This window comes from Embiotoca jacksoni, unplaced genomic scaffold (genome assembly GCF_022577435.1).
Source record: "Embiotoca jacksoni isolate LCO1_2020_lvr unplaced genomic scaffold, fEmbJac1.0.p SCAF_53, whole genome shotgun sequence".
Taxonomy (NCBI): domain Eukaryota; kingdom Metazoa; phylum Chordata; class Actinopteri; family Embiotocidae; genus Embiotoca; species Embiotoca jacksoni.
The window spans coordinates 661667-682016 of NW_027185407.1; positions in this window are offsets into that span (position 1 = coordinate 661667).

The following is a 20350-nucleotide window of genomic DNA, read 5'->3' on the forward strand; positions in this document are numbered from 1 at the left end:
AATCATAGATGTTCTTCTGCAATGACAGATCTATCCCTCCTCCTCCTTTTAACATAATCTCCACCCTCCTCACAAACTCTGTATCATAATGTAAGCTGAGGTCATGACGAGTGCGCAGCACCATTACAAATGGCTGTAGCACTAAACACATCATCAGTGGCAAAAGAGGAAAGAGCACATTAATTCAGGCCAGTCGATACTTGTTAGCAGGGCCGGCTAATAAATAACCGGGAGTTCGGTCCAGGAGTTGGCCGCGTCTTTCAGCCCGTGGCATCTTAATGTGCTGCTTTAATCAGGGCCAGCGGCTGTTAAAGGGCTTACGCTAGCACATTGCCTGCTACATTTCCCTCCATGCAGGGATTTACATAGAGTTCCTGTAAGCCATCACTGGAGCCCCCTTGTCCTGCCTTGTTATTCCCACTCTCATTCCCTCCATCAGAACCTCACTGCAGCCCTGAGTAGCTTGTCAAACTGAGACTCAAACCCCTTTCATTCCTCTTTTTTTCAAAATTAAAACGACAAATGGCTGGTGTTGGGTCAAGGGCAACAAGGAAGGCTTTGATAGGTAATGATGTTGGAACCCCCATTTTACCAGCCTTTATCCTGTTAGAGGAAAAAACCCTCTTTGTGCTGGTCTGAGGTGCGCAGGCGGGGGAGCGAGCCGCAGAGGGAGAGTCGGCAGAAGTTGGATGTTAATGCAGAGATTGTCCAAAGATTATAGCAGGTTCACTGAGATTCAGCTGGCAGATTTACGTCGCTGCCTTTCTGCACCAGTAACCATGCCAACTGCACTGAGAAACTATTAAAACAGCTCTGCATGGCAAAGTAGGGACACCCCTAAGAAAGAAGAAAAATGGCAGTCTATTGGCCCACAAACCCAGGATAAGCTTCTCATCAGTTTGGGAACAGCAGGCTGCTTATGGTACAAAACACTTTGCCGAGGAGAGGATTTTGACACTCCGACTCATTTTCATACATATTGTTTCCATAACTTTTGGGGCTGGATAAGCAGCACAGCCTCTGAAATAATTCTTGTTTTCAAGAGCAGGCAACTCTGAATTCCTTTAATAATTACACCATCAGCGTCAATGAGGCTGTGAGTACAGTTATCGTTTCAATGCAACCTTAAATCGTCGGACACATCCTCCAATCATATGACAGTCAAAGCCGGGATATATGGCATCATTTAGAGGAACTAAAGTCTCAGTTTAAACCTTTATTCATTCCTTTTTGTGTTGCTGCCTGCGTTCATGCTCAGAGGCTGATATGGATGGTACTGAAAAGAAAACTATTTTGCATTAACACAGTCTATTGTACCAGTAAATACTCCACTCTGATAAATGATATGAATGATTAAACTGGACGCGACGATGCTGTGCGAGCCTGCAGCTGCAAAACATGTGACATAGTGGTGGGAGGTGTCAGGCTCTTTGCTCTTATCACAAATCACAGACCTGTGTTGTTGCTGGAGGGGTACAGGGTTGGGTAAGGGGCTGCTGTTCGGCACAGACCGGCACTCTGTTCTTTTCTTATCCCTGATCAGGAGAACCAGGCAACAGATGTCAGGCTTTAGAATTGGCTCCTGGAACGTGACCTCGGAGGTCAAGGTCCCTCTCTGCTCGCTGCTCAGCGCTGCACAGTGGAGACATTTGAAGTGCAGGTTAAGGCATCATAAGTAGTGCTGGGAAAGTTACTCAGACAGAATATACTCCATTTGGACATTTTAGACTCCAGTTAGACTCCATATACTCCATTCCTCAGGGCTGAGATGGTCTCATGGAACTGGCTCTTCAAATTGTTGTCTCTTGTTACATGCTAAATGTCTGTAAAATCACTTTTAAATATTTACTTATTGAATATTCACTTCATGTAAAACAGAAACATACTTTGATGACTCCTCCTGCGTCCTGGTTTGTGTGAGGGTGGATAAAAAGGTTCAGAGACTGCACCTGTTGTGCGTGAACAGTGTGCAGCTCCTTGTGTTTGCACGGAACACATCACTTGATCATCATCAGCATCCGAGTTACATGTTTCTGTCACTGGTCCGGGCGCATCAGTGATTTCACACCTGAAGTCTGAGTCAAAGTTTATTTTTGGAGAAACAAAGAAGTGTCAGAGCTAAATGTGGTGAGGAAGAGTGTTAAAGAACAATGAGTGTGTATTTTAAGGCAAGAAGATTATGCCTTTTCAACACAATATGAGCAGGTGTGTCGTCACATTGGAGAATCCTGTTGCCATGGCGCCACATATCAAGTGGTTTCCAGTGAACGTTTTCCCCTCAGACGCCTCAGAAGGTCCCAGTAGAACTCGGTGTTGACAGTCTGACTCTGGGGGATGAATTCACAGTGACACAACACCAACAATGTCGAAGAAAACCCAGCTGGTGTCTCCTGACCTGACGCACCTTCTTTTTTTGTATATGCAAATTGAAAATGTGCATAAAAACTGTGGAACACACTTAATGACGCTCTCGCATGATGGTGATTACAGAACCTGTGAGGGAGGCCAGATCAACATCGGTTAGAGCATTTAGTTGCTGGTGTTGAAGGCGTTCCTCCACTCTATCACTGGCATACATAACCTGAGTCTTCACCTTGTTTCTGAGGGCTTCAGAGAGTTCTTTGGCATCGAGGGTCTATTCTTGTATTGAAGTGTGCGGTTTCATCATGCCAAAGATTTAGAGGTTTAAAAAAGCCAGGCTCCACCTGTCACTTCTCTGATTCTAATTTTATGGATTTGAAAGGTGTTAAATAGGGTTGTGCGCGTACTTTTTCTGATGTCACTGATGGTTTTATGAAACGTATTTGCAAAATCTAAATTTGATGTGTCATATATTTGAGTATATGATGTTTTGAAAAGATTTTAAAGATGATCAAATGCTTGTTTCAAATAAAAAGTTAGTTTCTATGGGATGCACTTACTTTACATGATTGTAGCAGCACGAACACATCTCCGATCTGCCTCCATGTCGGTGTTTAGATGTCAGTTCATATGTTGCTCCGACCCTTTTAATTTCTCCATCCATTATCTGAATGACACGGATGAGAAGGAAACAGTCAGCTGAAGACAGGCAGGCAGAGAGAGGAGTGTGTGTGCTGCATGGCTGAAGCTGCTCTCTCACCCTGGGAACAGCAACATCAATAGAGCAGAGGGGGTATTAGCCCGGCCCAGGCATAGGTTACCCAGGAATTAATGAACTTTCAGTCGGACTCCTTATCCCTTCGTATTGACGGGATGAAGTCAGAAAGCCTCAGCAGTCCTCGGCGCTTCGCTCCCAAGTGCAAGAACAGAGAGGGAGAGTTTCCTGAAATGAAAAAGCAACGCGTCTTATCTCTGAGACAGGTTGTAAGAAGGGCCGGCGAACAAGGCAGAGGGCACACACACACACACACACACACACACACACACACACACACACACACACACACACACACACACACACACACACACACACACACACACACACACACACACACACACACATGCACACAACACACTCCTATCTCCAAGTGAGAAAGTGCTCGGCAGGTCTGACCGCGGTGTGTAGAACACTTGGCTCAGGTCAGATAAAAGCAGTCTTGAATGAATCACTCTCACTGCTGGATGGGAGATGGAAGCTGTGTGTGTGTGTGTGTGTGTGTGTGTGTGTGTGTGTGTGTGTGTGTGTGTGTGTGTGTGTGTGTGTGTGTGTGTGTGAGAGAGAGTGTGCATGTGTGGGTGTGCGAGGGTGGTGGAAATTGGAGGCCACTCTATCCACCTCTCTCTGCATGTATCGTCTGTGACAGAGTCAGTCCTGAACATTTTACTGTCCTGTCAGAAGATATGAATAGAAATGTAGAACTGGTTTCATGAAACCAACATTGGAGGGTTCATGCAGCACACTTAGAGGAAGTTGGGCTGATTATTAGTGTTTGAGGCAAATTTTACTTTTTTTCCCCTTTTGGGTTTTGTGGCTTTATTGGTGCTTGTTGTTAGTATTTCAATATAGTAACATTACTATAGTTGTAAAATAGTGAAAAACAGTAAAAGTTAATCATGTTTTCGCTCCAAAGTCAGCTGGGATAAGCTCCACCCCTCCTGTGACCCTGTTCAGTAAAAGCTGTTCTATAACACATGGATGAATTGATAAATGGAAGTAAAAATGTTGATTTTTCTTCCCCTCTTAGGGGCTGCGCTAACATTGACATATACCACCTACAGTATGGCATAGAAACACCAGTCTCATGTTGAGACCTGCTCATTCCAGCACTGATCATGAAGAGGCAAAGCAGGAATCCTGTTTGAACCAACAACCAACCAGAAAGCAGCAAAAACGTCCCCTATAAATTCTCAATGTATTGTATATCAGGATATCATTCAATAGCAAGTAAACTGTAAAAAAAATTAAACAATTAAAAAGAAAAATTACAATATGCAATCTAAAATGTTCTTTTTTAAATCCATGAGATTACATAATAAAAATGCATATTTCCATACATGCTTCAGTAAAACTCTTTTCTTTGGGAAGAGATGTTTAAAACCAGAAAAACTCCAAATTGTCCACAACACAGAATCAGAACTTCATCTCATCCATATTCAACCTCAGTATGTACAACACATCGCTGTTCACACGGCCCAACAACCAGCAGTAACACACACACACACACACACACACACACACACACACACACACACACACACACACACACACACACACACACACACACACACACTGCCTTCCTTCATGAAAACAGATTTTCATTTTGTTTCCTACAACTACAAAAGTCACATTTTCTAAAGCTTTCCTTTTATATCTATCTTAATCATTAACCTTTTTAATGAAGAAGTCAACAAAGAGGATAAAGAAGCCTTGAGTGGCGGGGGAAACGCTTGGCATGTGTTGTGTGATCCTTTGCCTGCTGCTCAGATATTAAGACTTTTGAATGAATAAATTAGCAGGACGACGCACACACCAAATCCTTTCCTTTGTGATTAAAGAATCGCCATCAGATTCCTTACTTTTATATTTCCAGGGACCAGGAAATGCCATGCTTTAAACACACACACACACACACACACACACACACACACACACACACACACACACACACACACACACACACACACACACACACACACACACACACACACACAAAATCCTCGTGTCTTGTCCATTTATTCAACACATTTCTCCGGGGCACCATTGCTGTTCTGTCTGAGGCTGCACGGAGATTAGCCCGCTGCTGTGATTTAAAAAAAGACCAAGTAAAAGAGAAAAAAGGGTAATCATACTTCCATTCTTGAGTCATTTCTGAAAAGAGAATTTCCTCTAATTCTCCACATAATAATGGGTTTACTGTGTAGCCTTTATTTGTAAGTGGAGGGGCCGGCCTTAATTACAGTCATTGGAGACCTTACACTCTGCTTTTGTAATCTTCGACATATCAGCGCTTGATGAGATTACTGTTTAATAGGTGGTAATATTTCAGTTTTCAAAATCTGATTATCCTTTGTTCATCATTTTCTATATAACACACTGTCTTGTGGTTTTCACAATTGCTGAAATTGAGTTGTAATGAACTCACATTTTAATATCCACATTTTAGTAATTATGACAATACATGCTGCCATTTTTTCTTTTTCCTTTTCACTGCTCAGCGTTGTAATTATTACAGCAACAGTCAGCGAGATAGCCGACAGAGATGTTCATACACAGAGAGTGGAGATCAGAGGGGAAGTCATGAGACCGCGACACAGTCCAAACAGAGAGGAGGGAAATGAACACGCAGCAGTTAAACCAGCCTACGAGCCTGTACGGACCCTTTACATGTACAAACACACACAGCAGCTTCTCTTCAAAATTGTGTTGCAATTTAAGGAGTTTTATGTTTTTTTTTAACACTAAGCTTTTGAGAATTTGTAAAAATTGCAAGTCGAGGAAATGTTTTTCTATCTAATATAAAATGAGTCATGCATTCACTTCCTATGACAACAAGCATATGAATATCACAGAAATATCTGAAAATATTTGTTTAAACTGTGTCTCCAATAGACTCCCATTCAAAAGACATCGAGTTCTCTCCTGAAACACAAAGTCAGTAAATGTTTTCCACAAGTCATCATGGTGTCATTAGATAAATTCCCTCCTTCTGTTCAGTGTCCTTCTGGAAATAACAATATAATAATAATAATATTCTTATTTCTGTCTCCAAAACAACACGTTGACGACAGCAAAATGCCGGACAGGTGACCTCACGGTGGGCGGCCACCTGGTTTGTTGTGATGATGAGAAGTTATTTTTGTTTATAAAGTGAGTTTTGTTTGCACAGGCATACTTTATGCTGTAATTCCTTCAGCAGAGCTTTTTTTCAGCTTCTTCATTGTGAACAAATCACAGGACGTTTCCAAAATATTTGCATCCTTTGCAATTTCCTGCATATCCTGCAAATATCACAGAGGTTGAATTAGCATCAATTATTGGCATCATAATTTCCAGGAATAACTAAAATACAGTAGATAGATTCGATAAATAATTTACTATATTTATATACAGTAGTTTCATGAATGAATACAGATAAAAGAATAAACAATTAAAAACATAAAGGGAACATTATGTGACTGACTGATTTAAATCACATGATTAACTGCTGCATTTAATGTCCTAAACTTTTTCTGACATGTTTGCTGCTCTGCCGTGGTGCTTCAGAAAAAACAGCTTCCTTCACTCATCTTATGTATTTATATATTTTTCTAAATCCATGTGTCTTTTCCTTTTCTTTTGTTGTGGAGTGTGTCTATGATGCAGAATTATTCAAATCCCAACATCACTTTTCTGCTTCATCCACCATCCTCCGGCCTCAATGGAAGCAGAGGACGACTTTACCTCGGCCACAGGGGAGTTACAAACCCTGGTCTTTCTGTCTGTCTGTGTGTGTGTGTGTGTGTGTGTGTGTGTGTGTGTGTGTGTGTGTGTCTGTCTGTGTGTGTGTGTGTGTGTGTGTGTGTGTGTGTGTGTGTGTGTGTGTGTGTGTGTGTGTGTGTGTGTGTGTGTGTGTGTGTGTGTGTGTCGGTCCACCTTGAAGCCTTCCTCACTGTCTCTCGTTCCCCTCGAGCTGAGACGCAGGGAGGAGGAGGAGGAGGAGGAGGAGGAGGAGGAGGAAGCCTTCATCCTGCCTCCTTCTGAGCTGCCTTCTATCTGCATATGAAACAGGAAAGCCGCTGGTCCTCCAGCCTCACAGGTCACTTTGCATCCACTACAAGAACACGAGTGAACAGGTGGAGAGTCTGAATACTCAGCAGCCTCTTTTCTGAAGGCAGAAATAAACTCCAACCAAATAGATATTTGTACATATAAAGTTACATTTTGTTACTTAGTAACAGTTTATGAATGAAAAGGTGAAGAAGACCAATTTAAATATTTAGATTTTGGATTTGTTCTCAGATGCAAATTAAAGAGATTAAAAAGTCCCCAAAAAATGTATTGCACTTGTTTTAAAAATAATTAATTCAAATGTTTCATAATAATGTACAGTGGTATGTGATCGATGAGCTGATGATTATACTTAGGTCAGTAAAAGAACTTTATTTTGTTTAATTCAACTTCATCATTAACTCAAGCAAGCAAAACAAACTTTTCTTTGTGTCTCATGATCACTGGTTCTGCCATCATTGCTATATTAATCTAAACAATGTAAGAAAGCACAAACCAGGTCGTACAGGGTGGACAATATCACTGAAAAATTCATTAATATGCTATAATACAATCATCATTTAAAACATCTGTTCAACAAAAGCCATCAGACATGAGGTTGAGTCGAGTTGGCTCGGTGTCGTTACAGTTACAACCAACTAGAAGATGAACATGTTGTCATTGTTGGGGGGTAAAACAGGAAACACAAACAGGAAATAGATTCTTCAAGAGCAGGGAGAGGTGTTGGTCCTTAATGATAGAGAGAAGATGTATTTCCAGTCTGTAGTTGTGTGTCTGAGTCACATATAAGTTCAGCAAGGAGGAACAACTTCTTCAGCTTGCTCTGTAAAGTTGAGTCCAAAGTGTGGTCAGTATGACAGCAGTAGTCTGGAGGACCAACGGTGAGAAGAGTATGTTGATACCTGCAGACGACTTGAACGACCACACCAGTTCAGCACTTTGACGTTCGATGAGTTGCAGAGCATCAACACAAACACACGAGAAGTCCGCAGACTGGACACGAGGTGACTGACAACATGTTGGATCTTTGCATCAGACTTCCCTTCATCTCTGCAGGACTCGGTGTTCCCATTAATGTCCTGCTGTTGATCAGAATCAATTCTGATGTCTAGTGACACAGAAAAGAAGATTGAAAGCTGTCGTCTGACCTCAGTGGTCCTGGATTCAAACCTGCCGCCTCTCTGAGCCATCACGCTGTCCTCTCGCCTGATCATCCTCGTTTCCTCAGGATCATCCACTTCTGTTGCCCCCGACTCCCAGTTTTTATCTTTCTGTCCTCATGCAGACAACCTTCTTCTCCGTCTTCTCCTACTGGCCTCATCTTCTTCGTCCTTTTCTTCTCGGCCTCTCTCTCAGTCCGGACCTCCTCCCCTCCAGCACCCATTCAGGACTCTTGGCCTCTCCAAACACCTGCCGTCTCTGCGATCACCATAACTGGCACAATCAGAGGGCAATTAACGTCATGGCTGATGGCGGCTGTTATGTTAAACTGACTAGTGTCACACTCACTCCATTATTCATAAAGGCAGAGGGTCTGAATTACTGTCAGATTGAGAAATCATATGTCAGGTAGCAGAAGGGCGGGTAGGGTGGTGGTGGTGGTGGTGGTGGTGGTTGGGGGGGTGGCGGGTGGGGAGGTGGTGGTGGGGGGAGGGGGGCGTCCAGGATGTCCGGGACAGATTAAAGGGAGGGAGAGGAGAGGGATGAGAGCTGGCAGGGATGAATTCAGGAAGGAGGGATGAAGAACAGTTCATAATTCAGTCTGAACAGTTCTGGGAACGACCGACGGAGACAACGACGGAGACCACGACGGAGACGACGACGGAGACGACGACGGAGACAACGACGGAGACGACCGACGGAGACGACCGACGAAGACGTAATTTAACTGTCACAGTTACATTTAAAAAGTTCCTCACAACAAAACACGTACGTCCGTCTCCTCCATGCACCACCAGTTTTTTGTTTTGTAACTCCATCCATGTTGCAAATGGTTTTGTTTCTTTTAAATCACATGGTTGAAATGGTCATTTTCTATAAATCACTACAGCGTGTAACATCAAACACCAGTCCACTACAGCAAAACGTGTAACTATCACGCCTCCACATCACCACGCGTAGCAATGTCACGTTTTGCTGCAGTGGACGAGCGTTTCTATTACACGCTTTGCCGTGATACCGGGTTGACTGATCAAATTTGTTTAAACTATGACCAGATTGTTGACTATCCTCAATAAATAGTTGCCTCAACTTCACCTTAACTGTAGACATAAAAAAAAAATGTTCCTATGAAATTAAGTTTTTCCTCTGGAGGCACTGAAGCAGGTCCAGATGTAAATTATACATATATAAATATGAATTAAATTCAACTCCGATAGTCTGTCGCAGAGGAAATTATTAGCCAAAAAGCTGATTATCTGTATGAAATTATTTTGTGCACAATGACAGAACAACATGTGACATGAGGCTGTAGCTCAGACGGTAGAGTGGGTTGCACATTCGGAAGGTTGGTGGGTCGATCCCCAGCTCTTCCTGTCCACATGCCTAAGTGTCCTTGAGCAAGACACTGAACCCTAAAACTGCTCCTGATGGTGAACCATCGGTGTGTTGTAAGTCGCGTCGGCTAAATGAAATGTAATGACATATTTGCTGATTTCATCGGAGGGCCAATTACTGGCTGAACAGATTTTAACGGATCCAGCTTCAGTGCAATGCTTCTGCAGCGGGTCTGTGCGGAGAACATCAATTGTCTTTGTGCTCTCTAACGAAGAGCAGCCGTTGTTTTTCCTCCTCCTCCATTCAGCAGCTCCTTTGGATGGGACAGCTCCAGTTTGGCCAAGCTCGCCTCTCTCTGCGGTCAGCGTTTACCAGCTCCGGTTCGGTAGAACAGAGGCAGAGAAACAGAAGGAATAAAAGGAGGAAATAATTGGATTTTAATTAATTGTCCACACAAAGGGCAAAACCCTCATTGTGCCTATTTTGTTGTTATTGTTTTTTTTTTTGCACATTTCTCCTCCTGTCTCTGTGCGGCGTCACTTCAGGGAGGCTCGGAGTGCTTCGGTAGCCAGCCGGCCAGCCAAGGCCTAGCAGAAACACGCAGCATATGCCAATCCCACAATCCACTCTGCTCAATAAGGTTTGTCTCACTCCCTTTTTCTCCCTGCCTCTCCATCTCTCTCGGCCATCCAGCAGCAGCGGGGGGGCTCAAAGCTGCCACTCATTAAGAAGAACTGTGCCAAGGCCTGGAACGCTCGCTGCCAAAGCTTTAGTGGCTCTGTGTGTTGGGGAAATCAGTGTGTGCATGTATGTATGAGCCGGTTCCAGAGGTTTCCAGGGTGGAGGTTGGTCCTGGTGTGTTAAGCAGCTCTGCAGTCCATCCAGGGGGAGGGGAGGGGGGGGTGGGGGGGGGTGGCCTTGGTTCTCCTCCTGGGACTCCTCAGTAGTGGCTCCAGTGGGGTGCGATGGATGTATGTATGGATGGATGGATGGATGGATGGAGGGGGGAGGGGGGGGGGGGGGGCGACAAACATACTCTTTGAATACAAAATTATTTTGGGACATTTTTGTCTTCATATCAATCAAGATAATTCACAAACTGTTTTCTTGTTCTTTGCTTTCACACAACACCACAGCAGAGTTCAGGCAGCAGCAGAACCAGACACTTAATGTTCAGGCAGCACCGGAGTCGGGTTGACATGCGGACGTGATCCTTTGATTCCCCGCGAAGGGACCGAAGATGCCAAAACTTCACGGCGCCGCTCTGTGTGTTGTGTGCCGCTCGGATTTTGTTCCATGTCGCTGCGCTCACAGTTTAAGTGGTATCAACTTCAAACGTGTTTGTCTGTGATCTCTCAATGACCAACCGAAGAGATGACACGAGTTTATGACCTGAAAGCAAATAAGGACGGTTTTATACCATCAAATATCACATACTGGTGATTGCAGCTCCATGCTACATTTTGCATCTTGTTGTGAGTACAGGCCAGTGATCACGTTCAGAGAGCCTCGTTTATTTGCATCTGAGTCTTTCTGATGGTTGCTGCTCGGGCAGCACAAGTTTCTGTGACGTCATCGTTGGTTTGTGAACGTTATGAATCCTCCAGTTCAGATTCTGTCCGTCACCATCTTTGCTAGTTCGGAGCGGTTTGAAACAGGAAGTGACCATATTTGGACGAGCTGGGGGAGGAGCCAGCGGTGGATCTGACCGATCTGATTGGAAACCTGAAGATACTACGTCCCGCCCACCGATAGCTGTAACCTGACTGCACCACAGGCCTGTCAATCAAACAGACACGCCCCCAAAAACAGGTCTTCTTGAATCTTCTTTTCTAATGAATGAGGGATTATTTTCAGATGGACCTCCAGAAAACTAATAAGAAGGAGTGACTTTCATGAATGACATACAGGAAACATGGAAACATTTTATTGATTGCTAATTTTATGAGAAGTTGAACTGGACTCTATGGAAACCGGTACGTTTTTGCACCTCTAGTGGCACTCGGTGGTATTGCAGCTTAAGACACTTCTGCATTGGCCTAATTTTTTAGACCTGGAAGCTACAAACTCTTTTATATCCAGTCTGTGTAGCTGCCACAATAAACATTTCACAAGTTTTAGTTGTTAAAATCACTTTAAGTTCACAGTTCACTGCTCAGTAAAGGATGGACCATGGAGGGTTGTTTGTTTATGAGCTATATGAAGTGTACTCATGACTTATAAACCTGTGATCATAGCTGTATACGTGTGTGCATAACTTCATAGGTTTCTGTACACAAACACACTTAGAAATCCTTGTCTGTGTGTGGGGGTGGGGGTGGGTGGTGTCGCGTGGTGAGCTTTAAGTGTGTCAGTGGGGTGCACGGCAGATAAAACAGTCCGACTTCATCATTACACACCAGATTCCCCTTTCAAAAGACACCGAGCCTCCACATGAATATTTCATTCTGTGATATCTGGGCCAATTAGGTGCTCATGCACACCCACACCTTACACTCTTCTGCCATATTTAGGACACACACACACAGTCGCCCTAACACCCTGCTGTATTTATATTCTGCCTGACATTCCTCTCTGTTCCTTTACTCCAGCTGTGGTCTCACGGTTCGTATAGCTCTTTAAGAAAAAACATGATTATAAAGTAATCGAAAGTTCAGTGTGTTTCTGAGCTGCAGGTCAACAGCAGGGATCCTGGGAAATGAAGTGATGATAAAGAACGACATCGACACTTTAATATATTTGCATGTTTGTTTCATGACAAATAAACTTTTATTATTTTTTATTATTGTTTTTTAACAGTTACTGTGACACGAATCAAATTAAATGTAATGCATTAAACTTGGTGTGCTTGTGAGCCAGTGCTATAAATAAATAAATACATAAAATCGGTTACAGTCAGCTGTGTACAAGTTTGGAAATAAAATAAAATCCATCACTGTGTGTGTCTGTCATTCTTAGCAGTTAGTACACACACACACACACACACACACACACACACTTGAATTTACATGCAAAAATAATATTTTTGTGTTTGACATATGTTGTAATGTAGAATGAACTACTGTTAATCACTAAAAGTTGAAATCCTTTCTAAATCAGTAGTTATGTCTTGTCGGGTGTTAGTTCCTGAATATGAAGCCGACCTCCTGATCGCCTGAAATGCAACCTGGGATCTTCTGGTTGGTTATTGTTGGCCATTTCTAGAGAAAGACTGAGAACTAAAATGATCTGCTGAGTAATGACCTGCTAGAGGAGAAGAGGCAGTAAAACTAATTGTCTTCTTTTTCTCTCACTATTTTACGGTTTTTCCTCCTTTTTATTGCATTTTATTACTTATTATTATGTTTGAATTAATCTTTTTATAGTATGTTATCTGAAGCACTTTGTGTCCTGTTTTATATGTATTATAAATAAAGGTATGGTCATTATTATTCATACATGTAAGAGTGAGGCAGGAACTGTCTGGGGAACAGCTAGAAATCTTTTAATTAAACACAATCGTTTTCAAGAAGCAAGTACGTGCAATGCTAATTCACTTGTTTCCTAATTAGCGTCAGCCTGTTCTCCAAAAACAGATACAATGAGAATTAAATGCAGACACGTGTTTTAATGAACAAACAGTGGCAGAAAATAGACGCGGTGTGCAAATATAGTGCAGCCATTTTGTTTATGCATGGGTTCTCTGTTTGGAGGAATGCACATGTGATTAACTCCCTTTTTAATATTTTTCAATGCACACAAACTCCAACTTTACAAGAGAAATTTGCAGCAAATGTACAAACGTTGACGTACAGCAGGTTTACAGTTGTTGCGTCACTATCAGAAAGAAGCTTTGTTCTCACTATATTCCTACTATATAAAGGTTAACGCATGAACGCTCTCTAAACAAAGTCAACAGAATCAAAGCTTTTCTAATTTCATTCAGAAAGAGATGCTTCGGGTAACATCAGCACAAAACTGGTCACATGATCCACGAGTCTGAAGGTCTCTGGTTCAGGATGTCTAGTTAATGCAGAGACATGATGACATAACAGCAGGACAACATTCAGGTCCATTAAAACGCTGGGAAGCTAAATGCCGATTTGAGCCTCGCTTCTCTTTACTATGTTGTAGATGTATTTTTTAGTTCATAATTTAGATGGAAAAACAAACCCTCCTACTGCAGTTGACAATTTCAGTTCTTTAGCATTTCTCTAATTCACAACCTCCCGCCCTGATATCCATATTTTGTATGTATGTATTATGTCATGCTCCCAAATCAAGGTAAAACAGTCTGTTGCCTTTGTAAACTCTGGACAGCACAGACGGATCTGAATCATGTTAGCTGACGGTGACGGAGAGGAAACGCTGCCGGCCGGCACATCCTCGCTGTCGCTCTGAGAGGAGGACAGATGTTGCAGAAATGTTCACGAACAAGTTGTTTATTCAGTTCATGTTTTGGGAATTTCCAATCCCATCTTCCACTATTCAATCTGGGTTGGAAAAGGAAATATTAAATACCGTTCTAATGTCTCTAAAGTAAAATGATGAGTTAAAATGCCACCGTGCTGTAAGTTCTTTGTATTGTACCGTCAGATGTGCAGGTTTTCGAGTCTTTACCTCAATGATGACGGTGATTGTCACTCGCTGCTTTCATTTTGATCCACTTTATGAAGGAGTTCAAAACAGGTTGTCATCAATGGAAGATGCAAAGTCAAAAACCAGCCAACCCCACATGCAGATTTCCCAGCAGGCCTTAAACACTTCCACTCTTCCCAACCAAAATTACACCTTTATCCATTCTCCCCCACCTGCATCCCTGCTCCACCCCTCTTATCTGCTTGCTTCATATCTCCAAATCCCTTTTTATTGGGATTTATCAAGGCTTTTATCACTTTTCATAAAAAAAGGAGGGGGAGTATTTCCCCTCCTTTTTTGCAATGTTGCCCATTTATGGCAGAGAATTGGCGCAATTTCCGATCTCTCTACCATTCTTTCCCGACAGTCACATTAGCATGTCATTACTGGGGCTTTCTCTGCCCTCCCAGTGGATCCGAAGCTCCGAGGACCATGCACTAGAGCGACAAAGGGCACCAGCTGCACCCACTTCTCCTCATCCATCTCTTTATCCCTCTCTCCCGGCTCATCCCTCTTTCTCTCTCCATCCCATGCTTGGCCTGACTTGGAGACACCCTGACACTCCCAGTAGGTTTCGACTTGGCCGGCAGCCGAGACTCCGTCAAGGTGGCATCTGACAGAGAGATGGTTGTTTTTTCATTTACATCCAAGCTTTCTACTTTCTTGTTTTTGTGTGGGAGATGATATGCCAACAATATATGTGATTAGGCTCATTCAGCTGTTAGAACGAGAGGTATTTAATTGCTGATAAGGGGTTATAATTGGCTTGGCTTGGAACGGTGATCCAGACCTCTGACGCTGTAATCACTGGGTTTGTTTGCGCGAACAGATTTGAGACCATCAAACTGACACACATCAGACCCCACAGACCCGTTTGAGGAGATCTGAGCCAGGTCTTAATGAAGAGAATTAGAGTCAAAACCCCTGGAAGGCCCCGGCAGATCCAGGAACCTTCATGTGGGATTACTGGACCCTCTGGGGAGGCGGTGATCGCTGGTTGTCTCTCAATCTTTTCACCATCATGTTTGTTGGTGGTATGACAATACAGGTTGGTAAAAAAACAACCTCCGGGGGCTCAATTAAATGACAGTAAAACCTACGGAAACCTCTCCTTGGCCTACAATCACAGACGAATCCCTGTAGGTGCATAAAACCTCCTGAAGAACTCTGGGAGGTCGTGTGGACTGATCTCAGCACCTACAGTTACCTTCATGAGTCTCTTTTAACTCTTTTAAGATGCCATTTTATGACATTAAAACACACCCTTGAGTGTAATACTGTGATTATACAACAAGTTACTAACTAATCTAAAATAATTACCATCCCATTGCGAAGGTGGATTGATATTTCCAGTGGTGAGCAGAGTGTGATGTCATGATGATTTGTTCCAAATGTACAGTTGACCAATCAGATCTCTGGGGCGGAGCTACTTGTTGTATAATTTATATTTGAAGCCTAGAAATGACTCAAAGGTTCCAGGTTTCCCTGAAAGAGTAGAATGGATTTGGAGGCCTTTTGGGGTCTTTAAGAGAACCACTCTGAATATTTGTCTTTGTTTTACCGAGACCTCACTGAGGACACTTGGCGTCATTCTACGGTTTCCTTTTTGCTATGTAATTCAAAGAGGTCCCTGAAATCCACACGAACCTGCAGAACCTCCTTGAAAACACCTGGATTTATTTGAGGACCCGTACAACAGGGATGCCAGAACTAAGATGTTATAAATCCAAAAGTGAGCCGGGGCAAGTGACAGTTTTACTCCTCAGCACAGCGTGACTACCTGATCATCATTCTTACCATTCATCATCCCAACAGGACTAAAGCTCGTCGTTAAAACCTCCCGGTCCACCGTCCGACCGGCTTAAAGCTCAAAGAAAAAAATCCCTCTCTGCTTAACCAGTCTGACCAGTCACATCTCCATGTATGAATATGTCACATCCAAAGCAAATCCAGGGACGAGGAGGGACCTTTATAATCGACTTTTTTAATCCTTAATCCCTAATGTGTCCAATCCCGTCACCTGGCTGACCTTCCATGTTAAAGGAGGCTGATGAGATCAGTGTTCAAGTTAGACTTTCTTGAACAAATTCACTTTCTTCTATGTCGCTCTGGAAGCTTCCTTTGTTTGCTGTGTGTCGGTCCTCGGCTGCTTTACGAGCTCTTCTGGCTGCCGTATTACATTTACCTGTAATTTCAGATATTTTGGATGTGGTTGGTATGTTAACTGCACATATTATAGATTCGTTAGTCGCCTTCGAGGTCATATTTTCATCAGTTTGCTTGTGGAAATAGTTTTACATTCAGCTATGTTTACTTTGTACCTGTCAGTTGCACAATTTATCCCAACGCTTCATTTGAATAATGTTAAGAGGTAATAACGTGGGCTCGTTTGCTCAGCTGTAGTCGGGTCTCTTGCAAATGACATCTTTATCTCAATGAGATTACAATATTTGAGACTTCCAAAGAAGAGAAACACACGGAGGGGCACTTATATTTATCTTGCAACCTCCTTGTAAAGAAGCGGCCACCGCTGAACTGCAGTATTTTTGTGTATTATATTTTGGTTAAAAGACAAACATTTGTTCTTAAATATGCATGTTTATAGATTTAAGCTTATTCCAATTTAAAGCCGTTGAATTAGCTTTTATAGCAGACACGTTTTTTTTAACTGTATTTGTCCAGACAGGACAGACTGGGGCCTCTACTGTCCTCCCTCAAACCTCCGCTTATTGATATTGCTCTAACCGATGGAAGAACCGACCCCCATCTCAGCGCATTAACTTGTTTATCTCTCTGCCGGTGACGACAGGAAGTGGAAAAGTTTCAAGCTCGGCTGCTCATTGTGGGCCAGCGAGATAGAGGCAGAGACATGGCAAAACAAAAGGCAGCCAGAGAAATTTGCATGGTGCTCAATTATACATTAGCGAACATCACTTGGCAATCTGTTCATATCAATTTAATTGGATTTTAATACTGCCTGTGATCTTGTTTCCTAATTAACAGCAGCGGCTGGCAATAAAGCAGAAGCATGCACCCAGCAACACCTTTGATCCAGGCCATATGGACTTGCTTGGAGCTCATTGGTAGGGGGAGAGAAAAATATCAGTCACCTAAATATGGGCCTATGACAAGCCAGTGGAAAGGGGACTTCTGTGTGTGTGTGTGTGTGTGTGTGTGTGTGTGTGTGTGTGTGTGTGTGTGTGTGTGTGTGTGTGTGTGTGTGTGTGATGTTGGTTCTCATCTTTGTCGAGTCCTCTGTGTGTCCATGCATGTATGAATGTGTGTTTTTCTCACAGCATGCCTGAATGTGTGTGTGTTCATATATGTGTGTATCTATTTGTCGGACATGCCTCTGTGTGTGTGTGCGTGTGTGTGTGTGTGTGTGTGTGTGTGTGTGTGTGTGTGTGTGTGTGTGTGTGTGTGTGTGTGTGTGTGCTCCTTCCAGGGGGTGGAGGGATCAGCACAACCCCCAGATGGCGGATATCGCTCCTGCCTCGCGCCTTCATTGATTAATTTCTTCCCTGATTGGTTGTGATTACTGATAAATAAAACATGATCTGGGGATCAGATGCAAATCAGCTGGGGGGGAGGAGGGGGGAGAGGTTGTTGATTGCTTTTTCAAATCTGTTTATTTCCTGCCCTGCTGCCCCTGACTCTGGATTGGAGGGCAGAAGGAGGGCAGAACTTGTTTTCTGCTGGAACACATGCTAACTCAGGACGGCCTCTTTGATCGTGTTCATCACTCTGGATTAATGAAACTTATATTATTTTTAGATGACCTTAAATTAATAAATATCAGATGACATAATGGTCAAATACCAAGACTGCAGGTCGGCTGCTCTTCTAGCAGCGTGTTATACGAGCCACCTTTGATCGCTCTTTTTGTCTGATGATTTTTTTTTTTCTGATGTTTTAATGGCCTTCACAGAAACGATTTATCAGTTAGTTAATTTTCTTGGCTTGACTGTTGTTTGGTATAATGAGCAATTTGAAGAAGCCAATTTAACGTGGTCAGATGAACACACCTGAGAGCGAGGCAGGCGATGAGCTGCAGGTTCCTGTTGGAAGGATTTTGGTCAAAAATAGATATATTTAGGAATATTCTCTTGTTTTTAACATTAATAAATAAATAAATAAAAAAAAGGTTCAGAATTTTCTTCCTCGTTCAGGTGCAGTGTTACTCTGGGCTGTGGAGGCGCGGCAGGTACAGAAGAGGAAGTGTGTCTGACTTGGTCCTCTGAGATGCATCATCAGCTGATACCTGCTGATTCAGCATCCCTGAAAGCCATGTCTTCATTTGGGAATCGTTTTTTTTATGGAGAATAATTAGGCTGATTCACTAAATCTGGGGGGAGAAGGATTGATGTTGATTATTGACTTATATAACAGAATAAACAAAGCAGGTCCGTGGTTAAATCATCTCGGGCAGGAATCAGCTGGTTGGGAATTGGCTGAGCGGCGCGGGTTAGGCAGCAGACGGTCGGTGAGATCCGAGCAGGGAGGATGAGCAACACATGGCAGCGCTGTCGAGAAAAACCTGCTGAAGGTTCACTAAAGGATGAAGCTTTGAGCTGGTTTAAAGTGTTATTACTGTTTGGAGTTGTTTAGCTTGTGCCATCAGATTTATTGGCCGGGATGGCATCTCCATCTTTGACCGTGTCAGCTTTCCTTGTTTCAGGAATGTAAACTGAGTCTTGAACCACTGGAGGTTTTTGTTGTTGCAGAGCTAAAGAGGATGCAGCGATAACCTCGTGTACCTGCACACCTCCAATATGCCATCGAGATAAAGAATGCATTTCATTCACAAAGTCACAATGTGAGGCTTAAATAAGCACAGATGGTTTCCTTCCCTGAGCACACTAAAGTGGTGCTCTTCCATGTCAGGACTCCTCCTGTGTAGAGCAGGAATTTCTACAGAGTTGTGTTGTTTCAATCTGCACTGACAGGAAATGACCTCATCATGTGAACACATCACCCTCCAACATATCCGCAGCTTTAATTATTTTACCCAGAAATCAACATGTTTAGGGTGGAAAGTGTCCAGAGTTTCACACTTTTTTGGTGGCGTTTTGAGTGCATCATCCTGATACTTGTAGTGTACTGATGTTTCTGTACTGACAGGGTGAACGCACCGATGAGTGTTAGTACACAAGTACAACATCTGGACCACCGCGAGAGTCTCTGGTTTCTCTCAGGTCACCTGTTGAGGAGTATTATTTTTGGTAAGCACACTGAGAAGTGACTGTATTTGGTTTCAGAAAGTTCAGACACAGATTGTGGTCTCTTGTTTTTTTTGACGTTTTTCTGTGAACACCACATTACATTAAAAACAGAACATTAAGAGGTAATTTCATGTGTTTCTATGAGATCTGTTCGATCCAGATTCATCACAGTAATTTCTGTTGCTGTCGTTCAGACTGTTTCCTCCCCTCTACAGCCATTTATGCAAATACTAAACACACAGTTTGGCCTGAAGAGTCTAAACTTTGCATTGTGTATACTTGATTTCCCTTTGCAAAGTTAAGAGGTTTAACTTGACATTATTATCCCAGTTTAGAGAGGCCTCTTAATGCAAAATCAATTAGGTGGGAGTGGAACGTTGCTTGGATTTATAGGAGGAGGAAACTGTGTTTGAGAGGAGAGCGCGGAGAGATTTCAAATACAAACAAGGCCTTTAACAAGTGCACCATAGCAACGAATTCATTTTAAAGACAATGCATAAATCTGCATCTAAATCCAAAATCTCCCACTGAAAATGTCAGACTTCCAGACGCCCATCCGGGGGCTCTCATCCTGAGGAAATGGTGTATTTTACATGATAAACTGTATCATTTTACAGAAGCTAGTGTCTCTATGCATGAATCTAAGATGCACAAGTGGAGATCTTTCTTCCAAGTCACACCTGGCAGGTAGATGAAACTACTGTTAATCTGAATCACAGTGAACAGCTAATATCAGACTTTAATATCATTAAAGTCAGATGATATAAATTATATTATTACTGATGGAAACTGATTTCTGAGATTCAAAAACTTCAGTATCCAGTAT